The following is a 10,419-nucleotide window of genomic DNA, read 5'->3' on the forward strand; positions in this document are numbered from 1 at the left end:
TCTCAAACAAGATTATTTTTCTGATGAAACCAAGATTGAACTCTTTGGCCTGAATGCCAAGCATCATGTCTGAAGGAAACCTGGCACTATTCCTATGGTGAAGCATGGTGGGCGTCATGCTGTGGGGATGTTTTTCAGCGGCAGGGACTGGGAGACTAGTCAGGATCTAGGGAAAGATGAACGGAGCAAGTACAGAGAGATCCTTGATGAAAACCTGCTCCAGAGCTCTCAGGACCTCAGACTGGGGTGAAGGTTCACCTTCCAACAGGACAACAACCCTAAACACACAGCCAAGACAACGCAGGAGTGGCTTCGGGACCAGTCGCTGAATGTCCTTGAGGGGCCCAGCCAGAGCCTGGACTTGAACCCAATCGAACATCTCTGGAGAGACCTGAAAATAGGTCTCCCCATCCAACCTGACAGAGCTTGAGAGGATCTGCAGAGAAGAATGGGAGAAACTCCCCAAATACAGGTGTGCCAAGCTTGTAGCGTCATACCCAAGACTTGAGGCTGTAATCGCTTCCAAAGGTGCTTCAACAAAGTACTGAGTAAAGGGTCTAGTAAATTCTAAAAACCTATTTTTCACTTTGTCATTATGGGGTATTGTGTGTAGATTGATGCGGGGGAAAAACGATTTAATCCATTTTAGAATAAGGCTGTAACGTAACAAAATGTGGAAAACGTCAAGGTGTTTGAATAATTTCCGAATGCACTGTACATCCCTGTTAGTGAGCATTTCTCCTTTGCCAAGATAATCCATCCACCTGACAGGTGTGGCATATCAAGAAGCTGATTAAACAGCATGATCATTACACAGGTGCACCTTGTGCTGCGGACAATAAAATGCCACTCTAAAATGTGCATTGTTGTCACACAACACAATGCCACAGATTGGCATGCTGACTGCAGGAATGTCCACCAGAGCTGTTGCCAGAGAATTTAATGTTAATTTCTCTATCATAAACCGCCTCCAACGGTGTTTTAGAGAATTTGGCAGACCACGTGTAACCACGCCAGCCCAGGACCTCCACATCTGGCTTATTCACCTGCCCGATCATCTAAGACGAGTCACCCAGACAGCTGATGAAACAGGAGTATTTCTGTCTCTAATAAAGCCCTTTTGTAGGGAAAGACTCATTTTGATTGGCTGGGCCTGATTCCCAAGTGGGTGGGCCTATGCCCTCCCAGCCCCAACCATGGCTGTGCACTTACCCATTCATGTGAAATCCATAGATTATGGCCTAATGAATTTATTTCAATTGACTGATTCCCTTATATGAACTGTAACTCAGTAAAATTGTTTAAATTATTGCATGTTGCGTTTATATTTTTGTTCAGTGTAGAATGATCGGACTGGAGCTGTCCCATAGGCTGAATTTAACTCTGTCATTAGTGTACAGGGTTCTCCCCAGGATTTTTTAACAAGGTGGTGCTGCTGAATACATCGTGCAAAAAATGGCATTTTATTATAATAAATAAAGTGACGCAGTTGCGCAGCCAGTCCACAAGTTAGCGCAGCGCTCTTACATTATTTGGTTAGAACCCTGGTGTAGCAGAATGGGGGATCCCCGAAATCAAAAGTATAGGATAGCCAATTGAGACAGTGTTTCTATAAATTGAATGTGTGCCTTCACCTGATCTGTCTTACTTTTTTCAGAAAGTAAATAGTTATATATATCATGTTTGCTTGGAAGCTTTCTAGTAACAGGGTATAGCTGCCCGTTAATAGCTTCATGTCATGTCACGTGTTCATCTCACAGTCTCCAAGCGTGCTTTTCCAAAAGCCTGGAGCGGCTGACAGCCTCCTGGATGTCATCCTGTTTAGGTTTCCAAGTATGTAATACAGGAAATATTGACTTACAATTAAGCCACGATAGCATATTTCATGAAGACATGAAATAATCTTTACAAGATATAAATAAATTACAAGACACACCAATCATAATAATATGGAACAGAATTGAAAGCCTAGGCCTACATGTCATGCGTGTACATGTTCAACACACAGATTTAGCAACCAGCGTGGCTGAAACATGACACACGGACATACCAAAAGAGCCAGCCCTTGTGGGCCCCATTGTACATTAAGTACTCTTTGCAACCCCCAAGGTTACTACAGTTCAGCATTTTTAGGCACTCACAGTCTGGCAGAGCTAGAATCAGTCAATTCCTTCTAGAATGTACGTTCCTTACAGATATTAAGAGTTAACCCTAGTCTAGGCTTCTTGGGGTACATGCAATGATATGATGATGTGTGATATGTTGTTTTAGCTGCTCAAAACATATTTGAAGGGGTTTTCTGTACAATCATACTGTAATTATTTACACAAGCCATACTGTGGAAATTATTATAAAAAATATGTCATTTGGATGTCAAAAATCACACCCATTTGAATGTTTTGACAAGGTTGGAAGGCTCGGCTGCTTATAGCCCTGTAAATTGAGCCTCATGACACACATACATGAATTCAGATTTGAGAACCACCCATTCACCGAGCCCCTGGGATCCTGCTGCATTCATTGGCCAGCTGTTTTAAGGCTGTGGATTTTGATTGGTTTAAAACAAGGGCAAGTCTCTCAAAGACCAACTGACTGAGTAACATGGTAAAGAGGAAGAATGGAGAGCGCAGAGGGCACAGTGTTTTTGCATTGTTCCTGTATGCGGACCTTGTTGACACAAAAGGACATGCAGAATAAATAGCTTTTCTACAGAAGATGATGGGATACATGAGTCAAGCTTTAGGGGGAGGCAGACAACAGACTGTTACATCAATGCAATTGTTTAATTTCTACTTATATTCAAACTCAGAATTAAACTGAGATTCCAACTAAGAAAACAGTTGGTAATATCAAAAACTCATCAAAATAACACTTTACATTACATTTGACAGTTTAGTCACTTACCAGACATACTCATCCAGAGCGACTTACAGTTGGAGCATTCATCTTAAAATAGCAAGGTGAGACAACCACACATCACAGTCATAGTAAGTACATTTTTCCTCATTAAAGAAGTTATCAGCAAAGTCATTGCTGGTAGGAAAAGACAGGGCTCTGGTCCCATGTTCTTTTTCCAATTGGTGTGGCGATCACAAATTAGTTATGTATTAACTACATTTAAAACATACACACTCACTCTACTGTTACCTCTGCGAACAATATTATAATGTTAGGAGTCTTTCTCTGCAACTGCGCCCTGTTGTCCATTCCTTCAGAAACATTTGCATGTTTTTCCACACTAGAAGAAAATATTTTTGCCCCAAATGTTCCTCTACCCAAACCATCCTTCCCTTTTGCCTCCTTTTTCAAGGTTCAAGGAGGTTGTCTTTAGTTTTTTCACCAAGCATTGGGTTATGCAACAGTCTTCTTTGAAAGCCACAAAGGGGAAGTCCCATTCACTTGGCTTGTCTCCAGAACTCAGCCTAGATACTCCCTTTTCACCCGTTTCCTATTCAAAACGACTTACCATATCACTCTGCTGAGAACCACTCTATGTTGCCCAGAATCTTAAATATGCCAGAGCAGACACTTTAATTAAGATACTGTACAGTTCTCTTTGGTTTTCAGACATTCATTTTACTCTACCAGTCTGCAATTGAGAACATGAATGTGAAAGTTAAAACCTAGCAAACGAGAACATGAGTGAAAGTTCTATTTGTAGTCAAAATTATTCCTTGACTCATGATTTCTAATGCAATTGCGTATTGCTGTCTTATTCTTATGTATTACATGACGAATTATTCCAATTAAAAATATACTTAAAGAGATTGAACAGGATCTTAAATGGGTAGTTGACCTAAATTTCAAAATTACATATTATTACCTTGTAAGCAGTCTATGGACAACGTATGACAGCAATCCATGCTTAGGTTTAGTTTCACAAACAACTTTATATACTTTCGGATGATTTAGACAGTATGCGCAAGAAATGCTAATATCTGTCCCATAATTTGAATGGGATTTGTGCCACAAATGCTAAAACATTAGCATTTGGAAACAGTGGCAGGGAAATAAAACCAAAGCATGAATTGCTGTCATACCTTGTACATAGATAGACTGCTTACACGGTAAGGAAGCCAAGGTGTAATTTTGTAATTTTGGTGAACTATCTCATTAAGCACTTACACATTTGTTACATAACCATTTTGCAGGATGTAACATATCATATGAAATGGATGACGTTGTACACAATTGTGGACAATTTCAGGGACCTGTTTTAGCTTGTGAGGGCTACTTTCAAAACCCCTGGCAAAAATTATACAAAACCTCTGTAACATCACTTTAATCTTTTGCCATTTCATCTAAGGGTTTGTATGAAGGGGTTGTTTTGAACTTCCAGACAGGTATAGGCCATATGGAAGCATAAAAAGCATCTTGTCCATCACCCTCATTGTTTCAGAAATATTTAATATTATAGAGTATCAACTACATATATAGGATCTTGAATTTGAGACCGTTTGCAACAGCAGAGAAATAATCCTACAGCAACTAGAATTTTTTATTATTATGTGGATTTTAATTAATGGACTTTTTTTGTAAGGGTTGGTACATTTTTAGTTAGGGCAAAGTCTTTAGAAGCCTTTTTAAACCTCAAATACGCTGCAAGTTTGCATTTCCTGTTGTGCAGGGAAATTCTCAGCAACAAAAGAGTAATCAAATTAAGATCCTACATCTGTACTATACAGTTATGCTGAGCAATGCACAGGTGACACTGTTGCTCATCATTGCAGGTATTAATACTCTGACCTCCAATGCTAGCTAGTTAATCTGCGGCAACAGTATCTTTGACTTAACGGACACATACTCTAAGCTCCGGAGGGCTAAATATATCAGGAGACTCAGGAGGGAGAGTAACGGCATGTCACATATATTTCCACATCAGATTTCATACTGTAATTGACCGGCCTTGGACAGACTATTGCATTCAGATAGCCTACTGTGCACGTGGCAATTGACTGTCTATAGTCTAGACATTTTTACAACACACCACCAGCAGGTCATGGATCACAGATACACTGTTGAACTTTAGAACTGTATTTCATTCACGTATTGATGGAGCAAATTGCCCACATTTGTTTAAAATCTCACCTGCTACTTATAGCATTATATTCTCTAATAGCTAACCTATTCATGGTGGTTTAAATCTTTTAAATGACTTGATTGTGTTTCCTAGAATATAAGGACTAGAATACAACTCTTCCCTTGATGACCTATTTGGATTATCTTACAAGGGGAAAAGTGAGGGTGCAGTGAGAATTCAGGTCTTGTTGGAGAGTTCATGGTGGAGTCACTGACTTGCACAGAGCACACACGTTGCTATTGTGTTGTCCTTGTTTTGCAGATCAGATTAAATGAAATTGCCCCACCAGTGATGGATGCAAGCACTGACCTGTGGAGAACTCAGCCAATTAATCTGTCTGTGCATCCCCCAGGTTCTGTCACTGAGAATAAGCCTCCTCTACATGGGGGTTGAAAGGCCAGAGAAACTGATGCTTAACACTTACCTGACAATTACTGTAAGCTGATTCCTAGTAGAAAACAAAGACATTTGTGCTAATGATATACTGTATGTGATGGGCAAAGATAACCCTGGGAAATACCAAAAAATAATGAGTTTAAACAGCAGAATACATTCCATGTGTATCTACTGTAGTCTGGTATATTTACCTCACATGCAGTACAGAATTGACATAGGATGAACGTAGGTACACAATACCAGTGAGAACATGGATATTTTATTGATCTAATTAGATGAAGCTGATAGAGCAGTAGGGCTGAGTGGGCTGTCAATGTGTGCAGGGCTGAGTGGGCTGTCAATGCGTGCAGGGCTGAGTGGCCCGTCATTGTGCGCAGGGCTGAGTGGGCCGTCATTGTGCGCAGGGCTGAGTGGACCGTCATTTTGCGCAGGGCTGAGTGGGCCGTCATTGTGCGCAGGGCTGAGTGGGCCGTCATTGTGCGCAGGGCTGAGTGGGCCGTCATTGTGCGCAGGGCTGAGTGGGCCGTCATTGTGCGCAGGGCTGAGTGGGCCGTCAGTGTGCGCAGGGCTGAGTGGGCCGTCAGTGTGCGCAGGGCTGAGTGGGCCGTCAGTGTGTGCAGGGCTGAGTGGGCCGTCAGTGTGTGCAGGACTGAGTGGGCCGTCATTGTGCACAGGACTGAGTGGGCTGCCAGTATGTTGTGAGAGACACTCTGTGTCAGACACTGGCCCCTAGCATAGCCAGCTGGGCTTCACGCCCACTCGCCTGTTATATAATCTCCAACACTCCGCTCTGATACGTTCTGCACAGAGCAGGCATACTGATCATGCTCAGTCTGTCCAAGGCAGGGGAGAGGCCAAGCTCCTACTCACCGACTCAAATCAAATACAACAGGTGTAAACCTTCCCGTGAAATGTTTACTTACAAGCCCTTAACCAACAATACCGTTTTTTTGCTAAAATAAATAAAACAACAGCCCAGCCCAGCTCCTATCAAGGCAGAGGGAGAGTAGGGAGGGGATTTGGGGGCATGGCTGGGCGCTGAAGGAGCTCAGTGTGAAAGCATCTGCCCAAATGGAGAACATAGTGTTCCCGACTCCACAGCTGCCTCCCAAGCTGCCAGAACAAAAGATTTAGAACCAATCTGAGTCTAGCAAATACGGCCTTCTCCACCTTTTTACCGATGAAGTAGACCGTTTTCTGCTGCTTGACTTGCTGAAGGAAGTATTTGAATGTAGTATCTTGTGTTTTGTCTAAATGTAAATCAGTCTTGTCGACTGCAAGCATGAATGAAATAAATCAAATCAGGAAGCACACCTTAGCTGGGTTGCTTTAAAAAAATAAATATGCCACACAAAAATATTGATTACTGAGGAACGCATAACAGTAGATGAGATCTCTGAGCAATTCATGAGTTAACATTATTACGCAGAATTTATTTTGTATCACCAACCAACATGCATAGTTAGCTAAATTGATGAACATAATCTGATAGTTGAGACAATTACCAGTCAATTTCGAGCATAAAGGCTTGAAATGCATTAACAGGAAAAAGTCATTTTATGGTTATTGTTCTCCATTGTGCATTGCTCAACGACAGGCTCTTTTTATGGCTAAAGATATCATCCAGATGAATAACTTGTAGAATGGACTTTCTGAAAAACTATCCACTCTTGTAAGGGAGGGAAATGCCCTGCAATTTTCCTGGCTATATTTTATGCTAACTTGTTCCTCTATTCACCATTTAAAGGAAAAGTCCACCCAAAAACTGTCTTTTGTTATTTGTTTCATTAGTCCATTGTTGACATAGTCCCAAAATGTTTTGCTTGTCAGCAATCAAGATATGCAACTTTCAAAATACAGAAATCATCCCCGTATTATGCATTTTGACATTTACATTTGGGACTATGTCAACAATGGACTAATGTAACAAATACCAAAATATAGTTTTTGGGTGGAATTTTCCTTTACGAGATGTTCCCATTGCCAGGAATGTTAGTAATGACTTGATAGAGCATGCTGGTTCTCATAAGACTGTGCAGTACAAGACAGAGTATTGTAAGGCTAAGCCAGGGCTGTTGTGTCACTGACTCTATAACCAGCTAAATTATTTTACGTAATGGTAATGCCTGGCAACACTAAGAGTAGACAGTCTGCCTGTATACATTACAGTACACAGGAACACTAAACATGACTTACAACTAGAATGACCTGTTTACTTGCTGGTTGACCAATGTACTCCAAAGACCTGATTTGTTTCTTTGCTCCCTGTGAACTTCAAAGTTCCATTAAGACGTGCCAGTACGTTTCAAGCAAACACATTCAGTATGCAAGTGTGTACTCTTGGAGCAGCACTGTTGCCATAGCAAGGCGGGGACCTACCTGAGCAAGCAGCTGATAAAACCAGAAACAGGCCAGAGGTGTGGTGGCCATGCCAATCAGTTAAAGATAGACACCACTGCTTTGCAACTCAGTAACGGCCTCTAGGTGTAAAATCTGACCTTCAGAACCAATCCAGGTCAGGCCATCCATTTAATTTGGCCATGCATTCGTCTACTCTACCTCGTAAAGATTGTAATCTGAGACACCTGTCTGTGTGGCCGTGTGGTTAAAGTCCAGGAAGAAGATAATGGACCCCAACAGATATATACAGAGCCTTCAGAAAGTATTCACACCCCTTGGCTTTTTCCACATTTTGTTGTCTTACATTGAGATTTTTGTTGTCACTCTTCTACACACAATACTCCATAATGTCAAAGTGGAATTATGTTTTTAGACATTTTGTTTTATTAATCAAATCATGTCTTCATTCAATAAGTATTCAATCCCTTTGTTATGACAAGCCTAAATAAGTTTAGGAGTAAACATTTGCTTAACAAGTCACATAATAACTTTCATGGACTCTGTGTGCAATAATAGTGTGTACCCCTTTCCTTCAGTTAAATGAACTAGAGGCCTCATGGGTGGAACGTTGTTAATATTTGTCATAATTTCATTATTAATAAACATGATCATGTGTTTCTACTGTATACCAAGGTTTTTTTTATATTTCAGTCTTCTGTGATGTATATAAAGTGTAATATTGGGATGCAAACTCAAAACTGAATACATTTCATCTCTATATATCTTATTTTAAGCCCATACAACACCTTGCAAAATAATTCATCCCCCTTGGCATTTTTCCTATTTTGTTGATTTACAACCTGTAATTTAAATGGATTTTATTTGGATTTCATGTAATGGACATACGCAAAATATTCCAAATTGGTGAAATGAAATGAAAAAAATTACTTGTTTCAAAAACAAACAAAAAAATGCATATGGATATGTATTCACCCCCTTTGCTATGAAGCCCCGAAATAAGATCTGGTGCAACCAATTACCTTCATAAGTCACATAATTAGTTAAATAAAGTCCACCTGTGTGCAATCTAAGTGTCACATGATCTGTCAAATGATCTCAGTATTTATACACCTGTTCTGACAGGCACCAGAGTCTGCAACACCACTAAGCAAGGGGTACCACCAAGCAAGCGGCACCATTAAGACCAAGGAGCGCTCCAAACAGGTCAGGGACAAAGTTGTGGAGAAGTACAGATCAGGGTTGGGTTATAAAAAAATATCCAAAACTTTGAACATCCCACGGAGCACCATTAAATCCATTACTAATTACAAAAAAAATTGAAAGAATATGGCACCACAACAAACCTGCCAAGAGAGGGCCGCCCATCAAAACTCACAGACCAGGCAAGGTGGGCATTAATCAGAGAGGCAACAAGAGACCAAAGATAACCCTGAAGGAGCTGCAAAGCTCCACAGCGGAGATTGGAGTATCTGTCCATAGGACCACTTTAATCCGTACACTCCACAGAGCTGGGCTTTACATTTAAATGTCTTGGAATGGCCAAAGCCCAGACCTCAATCCAATTGAGAATCTGTGGTATGACTTAAAGATTGCGGTACACCAGCAGAACCTATCCAACTTGAAGGAGATGGAGCAGTTTTGCCTTGAAGAATGGGCAAAAATCCCAGTGGCTAGATGTGCCAAGCTTTTAGATACATACCCCAAGAGCCTTGCAGCTGTAATTGCTGCAAAATGTGTCTCTACAAAGTATTTACTTTGGGGGGGGGGGGGGGTGAATAGTTATGCACACTCACACTTGTTTGTCTTTTTTCTTGTTTGTTTCACAATGAAAAATATTTAGCATCTTCAAAGTTTATTTATTTTATTTCACCTTTATTTAACCAGGTAGGCTAGTTGAGAACAAGTTTTCATTTACAACTGCGACTGTGCCAAGATAAAGCAAAGCAGTTCGACACATACAACAACACAGAGTTACACATGGAACAAACATACAGTCAATAATACAGTAGAAAAAGTCTATATACAGTGTGTGCAAATGAGGTAAGATAAGGGAGGTAAGGCAATAAATAGGCCATGGTGGCGAAGTAATTACAATATACCAATTAAACACTGGAGTGATAGATGTGCAGAAGATGAATGTGCAAGTAGAGATACTGGGGTGCAAAGGAGCAAGATAAATAAATAAATACATTATGGGGATGAGGTAGTTGGATGGGCTATTTACAGATGGGCTATGTACAGGTGCAGTGATCTGTGAGCTGCTCTGACAGCTGGTGCTTAAAGCTAGTGAGGGAGATATGAGTCTCCAGCTTCAGTGATTTTTGCAATTCGTTCCAGTCATTGGCAGCAGAGAACTGGAAGGAAAGGCGACCAAAGGAGGAATTGGCTTTGGGGGTGACCAGTGAGATATACCTGCTGGAGCGCGTGCTACGAGTGGGTGCTGCTATGGTGACCAGTGAGCTGAGATAAGGTGGGGCTTTACCTAGCAGAGACTTGTAGATAACCTGTAACCAGTGGGTTTGGCGACGAGTATGAAGCGAGGGCCAACCAACAAGAGCGTACAGGTCGCAGTGGTGGGTAGT

This window comes from Salvelinus alpinus, chromosome 7, assembly GCF_045679555.1.
Source record: "Salvelinus alpinus chromosome 7, SLU_Salpinus.1, whole genome shotgun sequence".
NCBI lineage: Eukaryota > Metazoa > Chordata > Actinopteri > Salmoniformes > Salmonidae > Salvelinus > Salvelinus alpinus.